The 22,477-nt window shown below is 36.9% G+C and overlaps 1 pseudogene across 1 annotated transcript in view; it reads left to right on the top strand.

Moving 5' to 3' along the window:
• The window catches only part of LOC309809475 (coiled-coil domain-containing protein 150-like), a 94,986-nt pseudogene that overhangs the window by 28,291 nt on the left and 44,218 nt on the right, over window positions 1-22,477 (top strand). Inside the window, exons 13-14 of the transcript in view lie at window positions 13,587-13,702; window positions 19,061-19,144. The product of the transcript in view is annotated as a coiled-coil domain-containing protein 150-like (transcript). The remainder of the gene's footprint in view (window positions 1-13,586; window positions 13,703-19,060; window positions 19,145-22,477) is intronic.

Here is a 22,477-nt window from a genome sequence, read left to right as displayed (position 1 = left end):
TTTTTCTCCTTCAGTTTGTTAATATGGTGTATTACATTGATTGATTTGTGTATATTGAAGAATCCTTGCATTCCTGGAATAAACCCCACTTGATCATGGTGTATGATCCTCTTAATATGCTGTTGGATTCTGTTTGCTAGTATTTTGTTGAGGATTTTTGCATCTATGTTCATCAGTGATATTGGCCTGTAGTTTTCCTTCTTTGTGACATGCTTGTCTGGTTTTGGTATCAGGGTGATGGTGGCCACGTAGAATGAGTTTGGAAGTGTTCCTCCCTCTGCTATGGTTTGGAAGAGTTTGAGAAGGATAGGTGTTAGCTCTTCTCTAAATGTTTGATAGAATTCGCCTGTGAAGCCATCTGGTCCTGGGCTTTTGTTTTTTGGAAGATTTTTAATCACAGTTTCAATTTCAGTGCTTGTGATTGGTCTGTTCATATTTTCTGTTTCTTCCTGATTTCATCTTGGCAGGTTGTGCATTTCTAATAATTTGTCCATTTCTTCCAGGTTGTCCATTTTATTGGCACAGAGTTGCTTGTAGTAATCTCTCATGATCTTTTGTATTTCTGCAGTGTCAGTTGTTACTTCTTTTTCATTTCTAATTCTATTGATTTGAATCTTCTCCCTTTTTTTCTTGATGAGTCTGGCTAATGGTTTATCAATTTTGTTTATCTTCTCAAAGAACCAGCTTTTAGTTTTATTGATCTTTGCTATCGTTTCCTTCATTTCCTTTTCATTTATTTCTGATCTGATCTTTATGATTTCTTTCCTTCTGCTAACCTTTGGGGTTTTTTGTTCTTCTTTCTCTAATTGCTTTAGGTGCAATGTTAGGTTGTTTATTCGAGATGTTTCCTGTTTCTTAAGGTGGGATTGTATTGCTATAAACTTCCCCCTTAGAACTGCTTTTGCTGCGTCCCATAGGTTTTGGGTCGTTGTGTTTCCATTGTCATTTGTTTCTAGGTATTTTTTTATTTCCTCTATGATTTCTTCAGTGATCACTTCGTTATTAAGTAGTGTATTGTTTAAACTCCATGTGTTTGTATTTTTTACAGATCTTTTCCTGTAATTGATATCTAGTCTTGTAGTGTTGTGGTCGGAAAAGATACTTGATACAATTTCAATTTTCTTAAATTTACCAAGGCTTGATTTGTGACCCATGATATGATCTATCCTGGAGAATGTTCCATGAGCACTTGAGAAAAATGTGTATTCTGTTTTTTTGTGATGGAATGTCCTATAAATATCAATTAAGTCCATCTTGTTTAATGTATCATTTAAAGCTTGTGTTTCCTTGTTTACTTTCATTTTGGATGATCTGTCCATTGGTGAAAGTGGGGTGTTAAAGTTCCCTACTATGATTGTGTTACTGTCGATTTCCCCTTTTATGGCTGTTAGTATTTGCCTTATGTATTGAGGTGCTCCTATGTTGGGTGCATAAATATTTACAATTGTTATATCTTCTTCTTGGATCAATCCCTTGATCATTATGTCGTGTCCTTCCTTGTCTCTTGTAATAGTCTTTATTTTAAAGTCTATTTTGTCTGATATGAGAATTGCTACTCCAGCTTTCTTTTGATTTCCATTTGCCTGGAATATCTTTTTCCATCCCCTCACTATCAGTCTGTATGTGTCTCTAGGTCTGAAGTGGGTCTCTTGTAGACAGCATATATATGGGTCTTGTTTTTTTATCCATTCAGCCAGTCTGTGTCTTTTGGTGGGAGTATTTAATCCATTTACGTTTAAGGTAATTATCCATATGTATGTTTCTCTTCCCATTTTCTTAATTGTTTTGGGTTTGTTATTGTAGGTCTTTTCCTTCTCTTGTGTATCTTGCCTAGAGAAGTTCCTTTAGCTTTTGCTGTAAAGCTGGTTTGGTGGTGCGGAACTCTCTCAGCTTTTGACTGTCTGTAAAGGTTTTCATTTCTCCATCAAATCTGAATGAGATCCTTGCTGGGTAGAGTAATCTTGGTTGTAGGCTTTTCTCCTTCATCACTTTAAATATGTCCTGCCAGTCCCTTCTGGCTTGCAGAGTTTCTGCTGAAAGATCAGCTGTTAACCTTATGGGGATTCCCTTGTGTGTTATTTGTTGTTTTTCCCTTGCTGCTTTTAATATGTTTTCTTTGTATTTAATTTTCGACAGGTCGTTTAATATGTGTCTTAGTGTGTTTCTCCTTGGATAGCATGCAGATTCTTAACGACTGCACCATCAGGGAAGCACCTATTTTTTGTTTTTTGATAATAGCCATCCTAGTAAATGTGAAAGTGGTACCTCATTTTGGTTTTGATTTGCATTTACTTAATGGCTAATAATGTTGAGCATCTTATTATGTGTTTATTGGCCATTTGTATATCTTCTTTGGAGAGCTGTCCACTCAGATCCTTTACCAATTTTTAAGGTGGGTTATTTAATGTCTTTTAATTGTTGAGTTGTAAGAGTTCTTTATATATTTTGAATGGTAGACTCTTATCAGATATGTGACTTCCAGATATTTTTCTCCCATTCTGTGGGTTCTGTTTAAATTTTTATATTTTTATAAAGTCCAGTTTATCGATTTTTTCTTTGTTTGCCTGTTCTTTAAGTGTCACATCTGAGAAACTGTTGCTTGATCCAAGGTCACAAAGATTTACACCTTTTTGTTTTGTTTTGTTTTTATATTGGAGTATAGTTGATTAACAATGTTGTGTTAGTTTCAGGTGTACAGACAAGTGATTATGTTATACATGTACCTATTCTTTTTCATATTCTTTTTCCATTTAGGTTATTACAGAATATTGAACAGTTTCCTGTGCTATACAGTAGGTCCTTGTTGGTTATCTGTTTTAAATATAGCAGTGTGTACATGTCAGTCCCAAACTCCCAATCCCTCCCCTACCCTACCCTTCCCCCTGTAACCATAAGATCATTCTCTAAGTCTGTGGTCTGTTTCTGTTTTGTAAATAAGTTCATTTGTGTCTTTTTATTTTACATTCCACATATAAGCGATATCATGATACTTGTCTTTCTCTGTCTGACTTACTTCACTTAGTGTAATAATCTCCAACTCCATCCATGTTGCTGAAAATAGGATTATTTCATTCTTTTCAATGGCTGAGTAATATTCCATTATATTTATGTACCTCATCTTCTTTATCCACTTCTCTCTCGATGGACATTTAGGTTGCTTCCATGTCTTGGCTCTTGTAAACAGCGCTGCAGTGAACATTGGGGTGCATATATCCTGTCAAACCATGTTTTTTGGCAGATATGTGCCCAAGAGTGGGATTCCTAGATCATATAGTAGTTCTAATTTTAGTTTTTTAAGGAACCTCCATATTGTTCTCCACAGTGGCTGCACCAACTTACATTTCCACCAGCAGTGTAGGAGGGTCCCCTTTTCTCCACACCCTCTTTAGCATTTATTTTTTGTAGACTTTTTGATAATGGCCATTCTGACTCATGTGAGGGGATATCTCATTGTAGTTTTGAGTTGCATTTCTCTAATAATTAACAGTGTTGAGCATCTTTTTGTGTACCTCTTGGCCATCTGTATGTCTTCTTTGGAGGAATGTCTATTTAGGTCTTCTGCCCATTTTTTGATTGGGTCGTTTTTTTGGTATTGAGCCGCATGAGCTGTTGGTAAGTTTTGAAGACTAATCCCTTGTCGGTTACATTGTTTACAAATATTTTCTCCCATTCTGTGGGTTGTCTTCATTTTGTTTATGGTTTCTTTTGCTGTTCAAAAGCTTTTGAGTTTAATTTGGTCCCATTTGTTTATTTTTGTTTTTATTTTCATTACTCTAGTAGGTGGGTCAAAAAAGATCTTGCTGTGGTTTATGTCAAAGAGTGTTTTTCCTATGTTTTCCTCTAAGAGTTTTATAGTGTCCAGTATTACATTTAGGTCTTTAATCCATTTTGAGTTTATTTTTCTGTATGGTGTTAGGGAGTGTTCTGATTTCATTGTTTTACATGTAGCTCTCCAGTTTTCCCAGCACCACTTATTGAAGAGACTATCTTTCCTCCATTGTATAGTCTTACCTCCTTTATTGTAGATTAATTGATGATAGGTGGGTGGTTTATTTCTGGGCTCTCTATCCTGTTCCATTGAATTATATTTCTGTTTTTGTGCCAGTATGATACTACTGTTTTGATTACTGTAGCTTTGTAGTATGGTCTGAACTCAGGGAGCCTGATTCCTCCAGCTTCGTTTTTCTTTCTCAAGAGTGCTTTGGCTATTCAGGGTCTTTTGTGTCTCCATACAGATTTTAAGATTTTTTGTTCTAGTTCTGTGAAAAATGCCATTGGTAATTTGGTAGGGATTTCATCGAATCTGTAGATTGTCTTGGGTAGTATAGTCATTTTGACAATATTGCTTCTTCCAATCCAAGAACATGGTATATCTTTCCATCTGTGTCATCTTTGATTTCTTTCATCAGCATCTTACAGTTTTCAGAATAATGGTCTTTTGCCTCCTTAGGTAAGTTTATTCCTAGGTGTTTTATTCTTTTTAATATGATGGTAACTGTGATTGTTTCCCTAATTTCTCCTCTGATCTCTCATTGTTAGTGTATAGAAATGCAACAGATTTCTGTGTATTAATTTTGTATCCTGAAACTTCACTGAATTCACTGATGAGCTCTAGTAGTTTTCTGGTAGCATCTTTAGGATTTTCTATGTATAGTATCTGCAAACACCTGCAAACAGTGACAGTTTTACTTCTTCTTTTCCAGTTTTGATTCCTTTATTTCTTTTTCTTCTCTGATTACTGTGACTAGGACTTCCAAAACTGTGTTGAATGAAAGTGGTGAGAGTGGACATCCTTGTCTTGTTCCTGATCTTAGGGGAGGTGTTTTCAACTATTCACAGTTGAGTATGATGTTAGCTGTAGGTTTGTCACATACAGTCTTTATTATGTTGAGGTAGGTTCTCTCTAGGCCCACTTTCTGTAGAGTTTTTATCATAAATGGGTGTTGAATTTTGTCAAAAGCTTTTTCTGCATCTATTGAGAGGATCATATGGTTTTTATTCTTCAATTTGTTGATGTGGTGTATCACACTGATTAATTTGTAGAGACTGAAAAATCCTTGCATCCCTGGGATAAATTCCACTTGATCGTAGTGTATGATCCTTTTAATGTATTGTTGGATTTGGTTTGCTAGTATTTTGTTGAGGATGTTTGCATCTGTGTTCATCAGTGATACTGGCCTATAATTTTCCTTTTTTGTGGTATCTTTGTCTGGTTTTGGTATCAGGGTGATGGTGGCCTCATAGAATGAGTGTGAAAGTCTTCCCTCCTCTGCAGTGTTTTGGAATAGTTTCAGAAGGATAAGTGTTAACACTTCTCTAAATGTTTGATAGAAGTCGCCTGTGAAGCCATCTGGTCCTGGACTTTTGTTTGTTGGGAGTTTTTAAAGCACAGTTTTAATTTCAGGGCTTGTGGTTGGTCTGTTCATATTTTCTATTTCTTTCTGGTTCAGTCTTGGGAGATTATATTTTTCTAAGAACTTGTCCATTTCTTCTAGGTTGTCTGTTTTATTGGCATATAGTTGCTTTTAGCAGTCTCTTATGATCCTTTGTATTTCTATGGTGATTGTTGTAACTTCTCCTTTGCCATATCTAATTTTACTGATTTGAGCCCCTCCCTCTTTTTCTCCATGACTCTGGCTAAAGGTTTATCAATTTTGTTTATCTTCTCAAAGAACCAGCTTTTCGTTTCATTGATCTTTTCTGTTGTTTTCTTTGTCTCGATTTCATTTCTTTCCGCTCTGATCTTTATAATTTTTTCCCTTCTACTAACTTTGGGTTTTGTTTGTTCTTCTTTCTCTAGTTGCTTTAGGTGTAAGGTTAGGTTGTTTATATGTGATTTTTCTTGTTTCCTAAGGTAAGATTTTATTGCTAGAAACTTCCCTGTTAGAACTGCTTTTGCTGCATCCCATAGATTTTGGATCATTGTGGTTTGGTTTTCATTTGTCTGTTAGTATTGTTTTATTTCCTCTTTGATTTCTTCAGTGATCCATCGGTTGTTTAGTAACATATTGTTTAGCCTCCACATGTTTGTGTTTTTTACAGTTTTTTTTCTTGTAGTTTATTTCTAATCTCATAGCATTGTGGTTGGAAAAGATGCTTGATATGATTTCAATTTCCTTAAAGTTACCAAGACTCGCTTTGTGATCAGTCCTGGAGAATGTTCCATGTGCACTTCAGAAGAATGTTTACTCTGCTGCTTTTGAATGAAATGCTCTATAAATATCAGTTAGGTCCGTCTGGTCTAATGTGTCATTTAAGGCCTTTGTTTCCTTATTGATTTTCTTTCTGGATGATCTGTTCTTGGATGAAAGTGGGGTGTTAAAGTCCCCCACTATTATTGTATTACTGTCAATTTCTCCTTTTATGGCTGTTAGTATTTGCCTTATATATTGGAGTGCTCCTATGTTGGGTACATATACGTTTTCGATTGTTATAGTTTCTTCTTAGATCGATCTCTTGATCATTATGTAGTGGCCTTCTTTATCTCTTGTAACAGTCTTTATTTTAAAGTCTATTTTGTCTGATATGAGTATGGCTACTTCAGCTTTCTTTTGATTTCTATCTGCATGGAATATCTTTTTCCATCCTCTCAATTTCAGTCTGTATGTGTCCCTAGATCTGAGGTGGGTCTCTTATAGACAACATATATACGGATCTTGTTTTTGTATCCATTCAGCCAGTCTGTGTCTTTTGGTTGGAGCATTTAATCCATTTACATTTAAGGTAATTATCAATATGTGTGTTCCTCTTGCCATTTTCGTAATTGTTTTGGATTTGGGTTTTTCTGTGGGTTTTTTTGGCTGCATCCCTTGTTTTGGGACATGGCAGTGAAAGTGCCAAGTCCTAACCACTGGACCACCAGGGAATTCCCTGGATTTGTTTTTGTAGGTCTTTCTTCTTTCCTTCCTCTTTTGTTCTCTTATCTTGTGATTTGATGACCAACTTCAATGTTGTGTTTCAATTCCTTTTTCTTTTTTGTGTGTATCTATTGCAGATTTTCGGTTTATGGTTCCCATGAGCTTTTGATACAGTAGTCTATATATAAAGAAGATTGCTTTAAGTTTCTAGTCTTTTAATTTCAAATGCAATTCCAGTATCCTGCATTTGTGCTCCCCTCTTCTCACAGTTACTGGTTTTGATATCATATTTGTGTGCAGATGATTTCCTACATTAACTGTATGTTTACCTTTACTGCTGAGCTTTCCATTCATAATTTTCTTGTTTCTAGTTGTGGCCTTTTCTTTTCCACCTAGAGAAGTTCCTTTAGTGTTTGTTGTAAAGGTGGTCTGGTGGTGCTGAATTCTCTTGGCTTTTGCTTGTCTATAAAGCTTTTGATTTCTCCTTCAAATCTGAAAGAGAGCCTTGGTGGGTAGAGTATTCCTGGTTTTAGGTTCTTGCCTTTAATCATTTTAAATATATCTTGCCACTCCCTTCTGGCCTGCAGAGTTTCTGCTGAGAAATCACTTGATAGCCTTATGGGAATTCCTTTGTATGTTATTTGTTGCTTTTCCCTTGTTGCTTTTAATATCTTTTCTTTGCCTTTAATTTTTGTCAGTTTGATTACTGTGTGTCCTGGTATATTCCTCCTTGGGATCATCCTACCTGGGATTCTCTCTGCTTCCTGGACTTGGGTTACTGTTTCCTTTTCTATGTTAGGGAAGTTTTCAACTATTATCTCTTCAAATATTTTCAAAGGTTCTTTCTCTCTCTATTCTTCTTCTGGGAGGCCTATAATGTGAATGTTGGTGCATTTAATGTTGTCCCGAAGTCTCTTAGACTCTCTTCATTTCTTTTCATTCTTTTTTCTTTATTCTGCTCCATAGCAGTGATTTCCACCATTCTGTCTTCCACCTCATTTATCCATTCTTCTGCCTCAGTTATTCTGCTATTGATTCCTTCTAGTGTATTTTTCATTTCAGTTATTGTATTGTACATCTCTGTTTGTTTGGTCTTTAGTTCCTCTATGTCTTTTTTAAACATTTCTTGTATCTTCTCAGTCTGTGCCTCGGTTCTTTTCCTGAGATCTTGGAACATCTTCAATATCATTACTCTGAATTCTTTTTCCAGTAGATGGCCTATCTCCACTTCACTTAGTTGTTCTTCTGGTGTTTTATCTTTTTCTTTCATCTGGGACATATTCCTTTGCCGTCTCATTTTGTCTAACTTTCTGTGATTGCGGTTTCCATTCTGCAAGCTGCAGGATTGTAGTTCTTGCTTCTGCTGTCTGCGCTCTGGTGGATGAGGCTGTCTAAGAGGCTTGTGCAGGCTTCCTGGTTCCTGCCCACTGGTGGGTAGAGCTGGTTCTTGTCCCTCTGGGCAGGGCCATGCTCAGGAAGACTTTAAGCAGCCTGTCTGCTGATGGGTATGACTGTATTCCCGCCCTGTTGGTTGTTTGGCCTGAGGCGTCCCAGCACTGGAGACTACAGGCTGTTGGGTGGGGCTAGGTCATTGGGAGGAAATGGCAGCGTCCAGGAGTGCTCATGCTAATGATTACTCCCCACAACTACTGCTGCCAGTGTCTTTGTACCTGCAGTGAGCCATAGCACCTCCCCTGCCTCTCCAGGAGACCCTCCAATACTAGCAGGTAGGTCTGGCCCAGTCTCTTATATAAGAGGTCACTGCTTTTTTTCCCTGGGTCCTGGTGCACATGAGACCTTGCCTGTGCCCTCCAAGAGTGGAGTTTCTGTTTCCCCAGTCCTGTGGAATTCCTGCAATCAAACCCCGCTGGCCTTCAAAACCAGATTCTCTGGGGTCTCTTCCTCCTCTTACCAGGCCCCCACGCTGGGAAGGCTGACATGGGGCTCTGAACTTTCAGTCCTGTGGGAGGCCTTTTCATGTATAATTACTTTCTAGTTTGTGGGTCGCCCACCCAGTGGGTATGGGATTTGATTTTATTGTAGTTGTGCCCCTCCTACCATCTTGTTGTGGCTTCCTCTTTGTCTTTGGATGTAGGGTGTCTCTTTAGGTAGGTTCTAGTGCTTTATTTTCTATGGTTGTTCAGCAGTTAGTTGTGATTTTGGTGTTTTTGTATGAAAGAGTGAGCTCATGTCCTTCTACTCCCCCATCTTGCAACTGTCATCCTGCACCCATTTTTTATTCTAACAATTTTATAGTTTTACAGATTACATTTTGGTCTTTGATCCATTTTGTGTTAAATTTTATATATGGTATGAGGTAGAGGTTTAACTTCATTATTTTGCCTGTGGATATCCAGTTATCCCAGGACGATTTGTTGGAAGACTGTTCTTTCTATTGAATGATCTTGGCTCCCTTGTCAAAATCTAGTTAACCATAGATGCATGGGCTTATTTCTGGACTCTCAATTCCATTGCATTGATATATATGACTGTACGTGTGCCAGTACCACATGGTCTTGATTACTGTAGCTTTGTAATAAGTTTTAAAATTGAGACGTGTGAGCCCTCCAACTTTATTTTTTTTGAGATTGTTCTGGCTATTCTGGATCCTTGCATGTCTATATGAATTTCAGGATCAGATTTTCCATTTCTGCAAAAAAAGAGGAGCTGGAATTTTGATAGGGTTTGTATGATCCTGTAGATCAATTTGGAGAGTATTGCGATCTTAACAATAGAGTATATATTTTCTCTGTATAAGACTGTGCCATCTGCAAATGGAGAGAGTTTTATTTTTTCCTTTCCAATTTGTTGCTGTTTGTTTCTTTTTCTTGTGTAATTGCTTTGGCTAGAACCTCCAGCCATGAGAGGTTGAATAGAAGTGATGAGAGCAGACATCCTTGTTTTGTTCCTGAGTTTAGAGGGTTAGCTTTCAGTTTGGCACCATTAAGTATGATGTTAGCTGTGTGCTTTTCCTAAATGCCCATGATCAGGATGAGAAAATTCCCTTCTATTACTCGTTTGTTGGGAATTTTTACCATGAAAATACGTTGAACTTGTTCAGTTGCTTTTTCTATATCTGTTGGAATAATCTTGTGGATTTTGTCCTTTATTCAATTACTAAGGTGTATTACATTGATTGATTTCAAATGTTGAACCAAGTTTTCCTTTGGAGGATACATTTCACTTGATCATGGTGTATAATCCTTTTCATATGTTGTTTGATTTGGCTTGCTATTATTTTTTTGAGGATTTAAAAATCTATATTAATAAGGGTTATCCCATATTTTTTTTCTTGTGACATCTTTGGTTTTGGTATCAAGGTATTGAATAATATTGGCCTCTTAAAATGATTTGATAGTGTTCCCTCTCCTATTTTGAGAAGACTTTGTGAGGGATGGTGTTAATTCTTTCAGTGTTTTGTAGAATTCAACAGTAAAGCCATCTGGTTCTAGGTTTTTCTTTGTGGGGAGTGTTTTGTTTTTAATTATTATTATTATTGATCCAGTCTCTTTATTTGTTATAGTTCCATTCATATTTGTACTTCTTTTTGAGTTTTAGTCATTTGGGTCTTTCTAGGAATTTGTCCATTTCATCTAGGCTATGTAATTAATTGGCATACAGTTGTTCATAGTAGCCCCTTTTTAATTTCTGGGAGTTCAATACACTCTCTCTTCTTTCATTTCTAATTTTAGCAATTTGTGTATTCTTTATATTTTTTTTCTTGGTTAATACCACAGTGGCTTGTCAATTTTGTTGATCTTGTCAAAGAACCAACTTCTGGTTTTATTGATTTTCTCTATTGTTTTTCTGACCTCTGTTTTATTTCTGCTATAATCCTTATTATTTTCTTCCTTTTGCTTGCTTTGAGTTTAATTTTCTTTTTCTAGGTTCTTAAGATGGATGCTTAGGTTATTGATATGAGATATTTCTCTTTTTTAAAATATAAGTTTATACAGCTACATATTTCCCTCTAAGCACCACTTTAGCTGCATACCATACATTTTCTTTATCATGTTATATTTTCATTTTCATTCATCTCAAAATATTCTTTAATTTCCTTTGTAATTTCCTCTTTGACCCATTGATTATTTAGAAATATGTTGTTGATTTCCCCATATATGTGAATCTTCCAAATTTCCTTCTTTTATTCATTTAATTTTATTTCATTGGTGTTGGAGAACATACTTTATATAATTTCAGTCCTGTCACATTTATTGAGAGTTGTTTTATGGTTTAACATGTGGTATATCCTAGAGCATGCTTCATGTGCACTTGAGAAAAATGTGTATTCTATTATTGTCTGGTGGAGTGTTCTAAAGATGTCTGTTAGGTCCAGTTGCTTTATAGTGTTGTTCAAGTCATCAGCTGTTTCTTCATTGATCATCTAACTGTTCCACCTATTATTGAAAGAGGGATATTGAAGTCTTCAACTGTTAGTGTTGAATTGTTATTTCTCCCTTCAATTCTGTCAGTTTTTGCTGTATTGTTTTTGCTTCATTGGGGTTGTGTTGTTAGATGCAAATGCATTTATAAATGTTATCTTCTTAATGGGTTGATCCTTTTTTCAATATATAATGTCCTTCTTTTTTTTTTTTTTTTTGTTTCGTGGGCCTCTCACTGTTGTGGCCTCTCCCGTTGTGGAGCACAGGCTCTGGATGCGCAGGCTCAGCAGCCATGGCTCACGGGCCCAGCTGCTCCACAGCATGTGGGATCTTCCCGAACCGGGGCACGAACCCGTGTCCCCTGCATCGGCAGGCGGACTCTCAACCACTGCGCCACCAGGGAAACCCTATAATGTCCTTCTTTATCTCACAGATTTTTGTCTTAATATCTACTTTGTCTCATGTTAGTGTAGCCACTCCAGCTCTTTTCAGATTACTGTTTACATCATATATCTTTTCCCATCCTTTTATTTTCAACCCATTTGTGTCTTTGGATCTAAAGTGTGTCTCTTATAAACAGCATACAGTTGGGTCTTTTAAAAAATTTATTCTGCCTGTCTCTGCTTCTTAGTTGGAGTGTTTAATCCATTAATATTTAACATCATTACCCATAAGGTAGGATTTACATCTGCCACTTTACTATTTTTTATATGTTTTATGTGATATTTGTTCCTCTGTTTCTCCAGTATTGCCTTCCTTTGTGTTAAGTAGATATTTCTGGTGCACTATTTTAATTCCCTTAACCTTTCTTTTACTATATATTTTTGATTTATAGATAACTGAGTTACAAACAAAAACTACATATTTATATGTCTTCTACATGTACCTACGTTGCTACATTTTCTGGTACCCTTTATTTCTTTATGTGGATTCCAGTTATTATCTAATCCCCTTTTATTTCAGCCTGAAGAGCTCCCTTTAGCATTTCTTACAGGGCATTTTTTTCTAGCCTCACAGTCTAGACCCCACCAAAGGGCGGACACTGGTAAATTATCCCACACAATTTAAATTGGGATTAGAGAGAATTGACATCTTAGCAATATTGTATCTTCCTAATACAGGGACACAGTATGTCTCTCCATTTTATTTAGGCTTTTGATTTGTCTTGTCAGCATACTGTAATTTTCAGCATGTCAAATATTGGACATATTTTTTCTTAGATTTGTACCTAAGAATTTCATGGATTTTGGTGCTGTTATAAATGGAACTTTTAAGAAATACCAATTTCCAATTGTTTGTTGCTAATATATAGAAATACAATTGATTTGACCTTGTATCCTTCAACCTTACTAAACTCACTTATTCTAGGATTTCTTTTGTAGATTCTCTGGGATTTCCTATGTAGACTATCATGTCTGTTGTAAGTGGAGACAGTTTTATTTCTCCCTTTCCAATTTCTATGCTTTTTATTACTTTTTCTTACCTTGTTGCACCAGCTAAGGCCTCCCGTATGATACTGAATAGGAATGTCAAGAGCAGATATCCTTGCCTTTTTCCCAGTCTTAGGGGAAAACATTCAGTCTTCCACCAATACTGATATTAGTTGTAGGTTTTTACAGACATAATTGATCACATAGAGATGGTTCCCTTTCATTTCTAGGTTACTGGGTTTTTATCATAAATTAATTTGAATTTTGTGAAATGCTTTTTCTGTGTCTATTGAGATGGTCATATGGTTTTTCTTCTGTAGTCTATTGATGTGGTGAATTATTGTAATTAATTTTGAATGTTGAACAAGCCTTGTATTACTAGAATAAACTATACTTAGTCCTGATTTGTTATTAGGATTGCTGGATTCATTTTGCTAATATTTTTTGGAGTATTTTTGCCTCTATATTTATATGCTTGAGTTAATATATAAATAGGTACCAAGTATCAGAAGGACTTTCACTTCTAGTAAATGTACACTATGCAATTTGTAATAACTCTCCTGCTAAAGACAACTAAAAAGCAGGGAAACATATTCATAAGATACCATTTATTTTACAGTTAAAAATGTCATTTTAAAAACAAGATAAGGGCTTCTCTGGTGGCGCAGTGGTTGAGAGTCCGCCTGCCGATGCAGGGGACACAGGTTCGTGCCCCGGTCTGGGAAGATCCCACATGCCGTGGAGTGGCTAGGCCCGTGAGCCATGGCCGCTGAGCCTGCACGTCCGGAGGCTGTGTTCCACATTGGGAGAGGCCACAACAGTGAGAGGCCTGCGTACCACAAAAAAACAAACAAACAAAAAACAAGATAATATTTTTGGATTTGGCATAGAATTCTTTTCTCTTTTTTCTTCTAAAGGTAGGCATAAATGCATTAACCTGCAACCTGAAAACTCTAGAGGAAAAGAATACACAACTGGCAGATCAAATTGCTTCCCTAGAACTTGAGCAAGCAACTTCTGATTACCATTGGGGGTATAAAAAGTCAGTCTAAATTAGCAATTAATGACTATGAGTTTTAAAAACAATCAGAAATCAGGAGATGGGTTTCCTTCATTTTTTTTTTGATAATTATCACAAGTCTGAATAATGCAGGCTAAATATGTCAGAGAGCCCTACGGTATTCAGACAATACAGGATTTAGGAAAACAAGAGTTTAAGACAGCCTTTAAATGTCTGCCTACACAGATGATCTATAATGCTGAAAAGCACCAATATTTCTAACGTTTTAAAATATTTTCTTTTCCATAAATTGTGAGGAACAAACTTGTTTTTTGTTTTTTTTTCGGTATGTGGGCCTCTCACTGTCATGGCCTCTCCCGTTGCGGAGCACAGGCTCTGGACGCACAGGCTCAGCGGCCATGGCTCACGGGCCCAGCCGCTCCGCAGCATGTGGGATCCTCCCGGACCGGGGCACGAACCCGTGTCCCCTGCATCGGCAGGCGGACTCTCAACCACCGCGTCACCAGGGAAGCCCAAACTTGTATTTTTTTTCTCTTTCTGACAGTTCCATCCATTAGGAAATCAATAGTAAGTTCGATTCCTAAAAGCTACTTGACAAGGTCAGTCCATTACAAATAAATGGTAGAAGTCTTAAAACATGTCCAGGTGAAGGAGATTTAAAGAGATGATTGTTATGTTAAACAGCTAATAAGTTTTCCATGTGCTTCTGAATACTTGAGAAAGAATTAGCCATTGCTTCTATAACATGCAAATCATCTTTCAAAATTCCAAAGAAGGCCCTGTTGTGAAGTCTGCCTTAATGTGAACGAAATTCTTTCAAACTCTCATAAGCTGCTCATTACTTCAACTATAAAAAATTACAGAGACTAAATCTAAATCCTGGGACTTCCCTGGTGGTGCAGTGGTTAAGAATCCGCCTGCCAATGCAGGAGACATGGGTTCAAGCCCTGGTCCAGTAAGATCCCACATGCCACGGAGCAACTAAGCCCGTGTGCCACAACTACTGAGCCTGCGCTCTAGGGCCCGTGAGCCACAACTGCTGAGCCCTCGTGCCACAACTACTGAAGCCCGCATGCCTAGAGCCTGTGCTCTGCAACAAAGAGAAGCCACCTCAATGAGAAACTCATACACCCCAATGAAGAGTAGCCCCCGCTCACTGCAACTAGAAAAAGCCCGTGCGCAGCAACGAAGACCCCATACAGCCAAAAATAAATAAATAAATAAAAATTTAAAATATATGTATAAATACTCTTATATTTTTCATGGCTTTAGAGCCAGACTATCTATATTTCAATTTTGGCTGTGACCTTGGGTGTGATCCTTAACTTCTCGGAGCCTGAGTTTCTTAATCTCTCAAAATGGGGATAATCATACTATTATTAGGAGGTTGTTGAGGTTAAGTAAGTTAATACATGTAAAACATGTAGAGCATTCTAACATTTATTGAATTCTTAGTATCTCAACTGTCTCAGAAGAAAACCTGTAAGTTCCTATCAGAGCAACAAGGTGCATTAGCTCTAATTCCTGGTACTGTCTCAAACCACGCCTCCCTCCCCCAAGATTAAAGATTCATCCATGTCCTTTCCTGTTGGCCAGGCCTCAGCTGGGCTTATCCACCCACCTGGTTTGGGTCTCTCTGGAAGACCATATCTCAGTCTGCATGATTCTTTCATGCCTCTACTGCCAGTGAGCAGGCCTGTGACCTTATCCTATTAGTGACTTTTACGGGTCTTGCAAGTGATTTGCTCAATGCTGATTCTTGCCTGTCCACAGCATCTCTTGATTAAGGTCTCCCAGTGATATCACATACCTCAATTCCAGCTTATATGTCTATGCATAGAATCTTCTCTGACCAAACCTGCCTGGAAGTGCTTCACTTGGCTCTATGAGTCTTGAGGAAAGAGGTTAAGAACTTTTTTTTTTCAATCCGAGCAATGTCATTAAACCTATTGTTCTTTGAGAATTAACACTTGAAATTCTCAATAAAAACTACCCTCTAGTATAACCTCTTACTGATTTTTAGAGATATACATATGAATGTGTGTTGTGTATGCCACACCACAGATTTAAATTCAGACCTGGTTACAATACTCAGCTCCATTTACTGTGTGACCTGGGCAAGTTCTTAACCTCTATGGCCTTCAGCGCCAAGGAGATCTGCCCTAACTGTGGGGTTCTACTGTGCAAACCCATATCAAAATAGTTACTACATTTCTAACTGCTAAGTTAGAAATTGACCTGCTTATGCATCTGCCTTCACTCTCTTCTAATGCAAGAAGAGTAGTTACTCATCTGTATACTCCCTTGCCTACCGTAATGCCTAATACATAATAGGTGTTTAAGAAATGTTGATTGGGTAGAGCACAAAGAGGGTCATGTGTGTCTTACCAGGCTGTGAGGATTAAATGTCATACTGTGAGTAAAGTGCCCCTCACAGGGCCAACATATACAGTATACTTGTATAAATATAATTTCTTCTTTTTCTCACACTTCCTAATTTTAGGTTTATGTTTGCCATTTCAGCCTTTAATGACTGTGTAATTTTTAAATTTTTCTATTGAAATATAGTTGATTTACAACGTTGTGTTAATTTCTGCTGTACAGCAAAGTGACTCGGTTATACTTTTATATTTTTAAATATTCTTTTCCATGTGGTTTATCACAGGATATTGAATATAGTTCCCTGTGCTATACAGTAGGACCTTGTTGTTTATATATTCTATATATAATAGTTTGCATCTGCTAACCCCAAACTCCCACTCCCTCCCTCCCCCATTCTCCCCTCCCCCTTGGCAACCACAAGTCTGTTTGCTATGAATAATGGTGTAATTTAAGTCCGTTACCACAGGCAGTCATGCAGGGAAACACAATGAGAAAAGATCCAAATGTGAGAAGGTTACTATTCCTGGATTCAAGTTAAATGACTATTTGCCCCACTTCTCATTTGTATTTTAAACATACATTTTCAAATGGTAGCACCAGACAGAAGTAGAATTAGTTGCATACACAACTAGGATTATAATGACTTGAAATTAAACAATGTATTAAATGTAGTATTTCTTAAAACTAGGGTGACATTCAGTCAGTGTATACTTGTGAGGGTGACAGAGTTGGTTCCATTTGCGGGGGCCTATGTCATACTGGTTGTTAAACATTTTGAATAAAATTCGTACTTAACAATCTACTTATAAAACAGCTTTACCAAGATGCTACTATCTCTTGGTTTTATGTATCCTTCTAACAGCTTCTGCTAACTTTTAGAGCTTACCCAGATTTTTAAAATTATTTTAGAAATCACTTTGTGGCTTACTGTTGATCCTTGTCAACCTACCTTTCATATCTTAAGATAATTCTTTCTGTGTTAGCTTCCTGCTTTTCCAAGGAGTGATGTTTTTGTGCTTGAGTTAAAATGTATATTCTAACCATTAACATTTTTCTTTGTATGCTGTTTCTCAGATGATTCTCCAGTTTCTGTTTTGCTCTGTATATTAATAAATTTTATAGTATATTGCCAAGATTATTTAAGCAAAGGTTACATTGAGTTCTTCATTCCACAACTCAGAATCTGAGATATTCACTCATTTAAGTGGTCTCTCTCTAATTTTTGGTGTTCCACCAATTTTCTTAAGTACAGGGCCTATTTAAATAATCTGAAAACAGTAGTTTAAGTGACTGCCTTAACATCTACTTTCCTTTAGCAACTGGAACAATTTATTTTTGTTTGTCATAAATTTAAATAAGTGACTTTGTGTCAAACAGTAACACATTTTGATTTTTCTTAGTTTTCACTTATCAGTGCATTAGTGTTCTCTTGGGTGGCAAAAAGGGGAAATTATTTTAAAAGTGTATTTGAAGGAGTAATAGAATTCTTTATGCCTTTGCCTAAAAGAGGGAATTTTATTGAAGAAAAAAGTACCATTATTTTAAAAATTCTTGGACACATTTTATAAGAGACCCAGACTATCCAAGTTATTTAAATAAAAAGCCTTCCACATTCCAAGAAGGCAAGCAAAGTTATTTTTGAGTGTTTTTATTTGTAATAGCTAGCATATTTTTGGTTAAATCTGGCTCTTGACTTTTTATAAGCTATACCTACATTTTGCAGCACATTGGGCACCTTGATTTATAGGACTTGGAACTGAATTTTAAGTTTTAAATAATTCAGCTTTTATGGTTATGGTGTAGCTTTGTATTTGTAGCATTATTGGCCATCCTTGTCATATATTTTCTGCTGAAGGCTTGATCAAAACATAATCTCAGCGCTTCCCTGGTGGCGCAGTGGTTGAGAGTCCGCCTGCCGATGCAGGGGATATGGGTTCGTGCCCCGGTCCGGGAAGATCCCACATGCCGCGGAGTGGCTGGGCCCGTGAACCATGGCTGCTGAGCCTGAGCATCCAGAGCCTGTGCTCCACAATGGGAGAGGCCACAACAGTGAGAGGCCTGCGTACCGCAAAAAAGAAAAAAACCCTCATTATTAAAGGCTGTTTGAATGACTAAATATGTAATTTCATGAAATATAGAGACTTCAGTAATGTTTGTCCTAGATAACATTATGTTGAGTACTTGATCAAACAATGTTGGAGTTTCCGACAAACATTTCTTTTGTTTTTTTTTCAGTTTTTTTTTTCTTTTTTTACTGCCTTTTACTATGGTAACTGAGGTGTCTGCTATTGACCAAATGGTTGTGATCATTTGTAGCTCCCACTGTCTTAAATAACTACAATCATCCCTCAGTATCTGTGGGGGATTGGTTCCAGGACCCCCCAGATACCAAAATCTGTGGATGCTCAAGTCCCTTATATAAAATGGTGTGATATTTGCATATAATCTATGCACATCCTTCCATATACTTTAAATCATCTCCAGATTATTTATAATACCTAACACAATGTAATGCTATTTAAATAGTTGTCAGTTGCCCGTGTGTGGCAAATTCAAGTTTTGCTTTTTGGAACTTACTGGAAATTAATTTTTCCTGAATATTTTTGATCCACAGTTGGTTTAACCAGTGGATGTGGAACCTGTGGATACAGAGGGCCAACTGCATATAATCCTCAAACTGCATATCTGCAACCACTGATAAAACCACCCCACATCTGGGTTAGGTTGCAACTACAAAGGAATACTTGACATAACAAAAACAGAATTAGGAAACAAAGAACAACAGTGAGTCCTAAGGCACTCATATTTTCATTAGCAGTCTCTCTACATGTTTCATATTACACTATGATCAGCTGTAGCAGTAGCAAATAAATATGAATCCTGGATTCATTACTTTAGAAATAGTAAGGGTATAAATACTTGTTTAAGAAAGAAAATGATTATTCATTCTATGCCTAGAGGTACTGATACCTGTGTTTGCTTTATCAGCTTGCCCAACAGCAGGTGGAAAATGTCTTGGGAAAAATTACTGAGAGTAAAAATAAACTGGCCTATGAAAAGGGAAGACTACAGGTATGAGATTTCGTTTTTTGATTTTTGTTTTCTAATTTTTTAATGCCAGTTGTCAAGCTAAATTTTGCTGGATTTTGAGAGGACTTAGCTCTGTCATTTACTAATTCTATAACTTTGGACAAGATTTTAAGCCTCCCTAAGTTTGGTCCCTCATTGAAATCCAGGTGACTTCTATTTACACACCTATAATATAATACTGAAACCTAAAATTGTGAAGCCAAGGCTCATTCTGTGACAGTATAAAACTTTATTATAATTATTTTATGCATGGTCATTTGCTGCCAATGTAGAAAGCCTATGTTCTCTCTTTCTTTATCGAAGTATAGTTGATTTACAGTATTACATTAGTTTCAGGTGTACAACAGAGTGACTCAATACTTTTATAGATCATACTCCATTTAAAGTTATTATAAAATATTGGCTATATTCCCTGTACTGAACAATCAGTCCTTGTAGCTTGTTTATTTTATACATAGTAGTTTGTACCTCTTAATCCCCTACCCCTGTTTTGCCCCTCCCACCTTCCTTCCCCCCACTGATAACCACTAGTTTATTCTCTATTTCTGTGAGTCTGTCTCTGTTTTGTTATTTTCATTGCTTTGTTTTATTCTTTAGATTCCACATATAAGTGCTAACATATAATATTTGTCTTTCTTTGTCTGACTTATTTCTCTAAGTATAATACCTTTCTGGTCTATCCATGTTGTTGCAAATGGCAAGATTTCATTCCTTTTTATGGCTGGCTAATATTCTCTCTCTCTCTCTCTCTCTCTCTATATATATATATATATATATGTCTGTGTCTGTGTCTATATACGTACACCTATGTATATGTATATATAGAGAGAGAGAAAGAGAGAGAATATATATATATATATTCTCACATCTTCTTTATCCAGTCATCTGTTGATAGACCCTTAGGTTGATTCCATATCTTGGCTATTGTAAATAATGCTGCTATGAAGATTGTGGTTTTTTTCCTCCTAAAATAATGGGTTTATTGAGATATAATTCACGTTTAAAATGTAAAATTTAGTGGTTTATAGTACATTCACAAAGTTGTGGAATCATTACCACTGTCTAATTCCAGAATATTTTCATCATGACAGAAAGAAACCCTGTACCCACTAGCAGTCATTCCCCATTCTCCCCTTCCCTAGCCTCTGGCAACCACTAATTTACTCTCTGTCTCTGTAGATTTTCCTATTCGGGACCATGTTTAATTTTTGAAGTGTGAAAAAGAACTCTTTTTTTTTTCTTTTTTTTTTAACCACCCCCCCCCGGAGCTGCTTTCCCCCCTTGGTGTCCATACGATTGTTCTCTACATCTGTGTCTCTATTTCTACCCTGCAAACTGGTTCATCTGTACCATTTTTCTAGGTTCCACATATATGTGTTAATATACGGTATTTGCTTTTCTCTTTCTGACTTACTTCACTCTGTATGACAGTCTCCAAGTCCATCCACGTCTCTACAAATGACCCAATTTTGTTCATTTTTATGGCTGAGTAATATTCCATTGTATAAACGTGCCACATCTTTATCCATTTGTCTCTCAGTGGGCAATTTAGGTTGCTTCCATGACCTGGCTATGGTAAATAGTGCTGCAATGAAATTGGGGTGCATGTGTCTTTTTGAATTATGGTTTTCTCTGGGTATATGCCCAGTAGTGGGATTGCTAGATCATATGATAATTCTATTTTTAGTTTTTTAAGGAACCTCCATACTGTTCTCCATAGTGGCTGTATCAGTTTACATTCCCACTAACAGTGCAAGAGGGTAACCTTTTCTCCACACCCTCTCCAGCATTTGTTGTTCATAGATTTTCTGATGATGCCCATTCTAACTGGTGTGAGGTGATATGTCATTGTAGTTTTTTTTGTGTGTGTGTGTGGTACGCGGGCCTCTCACTGTTGTGGCCTCTCTCATTGTGGAGCTCAGGCTCCGGACACGCAGGCTCAGCAGCCATGGCTCATGATCCCAGCCTCTCCGCGGCATGTGGGATCTTCCTGGACCAGGGCAAGAACCCGTGTCCCCTGCATTGGCAGGCAGACTCTCAACCACTGCACCACCAGGGAAGCCCTGTCATTGTAGTTTTGATTTGCATTTCTCTAATAATTAGTGATGTTGAGCAGCTTTTCATGTGCTTCTTGGCCATCTGTATGTCTTCTTTGGAGAAATGTCTATTTAGGTCTTCTGCCCATTTTTGGATTGGGTTGTTTGTTTTTTTAATATTGAGCTGCATGAGCTATTTATATATATTGGAGATTAATCCTTTGTCCGTTGATTTGTTCTCCCATTTTGAGGGTTGTCTTTTCTTCTTGTTTATGGTTTCCTTTGCTGTGCAAAAGCTTTTAAGTTTCATTAGGTCCCATTTGTTTATTTTTGTTTTTATTTCCATTACTCTAGGAGGTGGATCAAAAAACATCTTGCTGTGATTTATGTCAGAGTGTTCTGCCTAGGTTTTCCTCTAAGAGTTTTATAGTGTCCAGTCTTACGTTTAGGTCTTGAATCCATTTTGAGTTTATTTTTGTGTTAGGGAGTGTTCTAAGTTCATTCTTTTACATGTAGCTGTCCAGTTTTACCAGCACCACTTACTGAAGAGACTGTCTTTTCTCCATTGTATATCCATGCCTCCTTTGTGATAGATTAGTTGACCATAGGTGCATGGGTTTATCTCTGGGCTTTCTATCTTGTTCCATTGATCTATATTTCTGTTTTTGTGCCAGTACCATATTGTCTTGATTACTGTAGCTTTGTAGTATAGTCTGAAGTCAGGGAGTCTATTCCTCCAGCTCCGTTTTTTTCCCTCAAGATTGCTTTGGCTATTCAGGGTCTTTTGTGTCTCCATACAAATTTTAAGATTTTTTTGTTCTAGTTCTGTAAAAAATGCCATTGGTAATTTGATAACGATAGCATTGAATCTGTAGATTGCTTTGTGTTGCATAGTCATTTTCACACTATTGATTCTTCCAATCCAAGAACATGGTATATCTCTCCATCTGTTTGTATCATCTTTAATTTCTTTCATCAGTGTCTTAATAGTTTTCTGCATACAGGTGTTTTGTCTCCCTAGGTAGATTTATTCCTAGGTATTTTATTCTTTTTGTTGCAGTGGTAAATGGGAGTGTTTCCTTAATTTGTCTTTCAGATTTTTCATCATTAGTGTATAGGAATGCAAGAGATTTCTGTGCATTAATTTTGTATCCTGCAACTTTACCAAATTCATTGATTAGCTGTAGTAGTTTTCTGGTGGCATCTTTAGGATTCTCTCTGTATAGTATCATGTCATCTGCAAACAGTGACAGTTTTATTTCTTTTCCAATTTGTATTC

This window comes from Mesoplodon mirus (assembly GCF_964341445.2).
Source record: "Mesoplodon mirus genome assembly, chromosome: 8".
NCBI classification, from domain to species: Eukaryota; Metazoa; Chordata; class Mammalia; order Artiodactyla; family Ziphiidae; genus Mesoplodon; species Mesoplodon mirus.
This window is presented reverse-complemented; position numbering and strand designations above follow the sequence as displayed.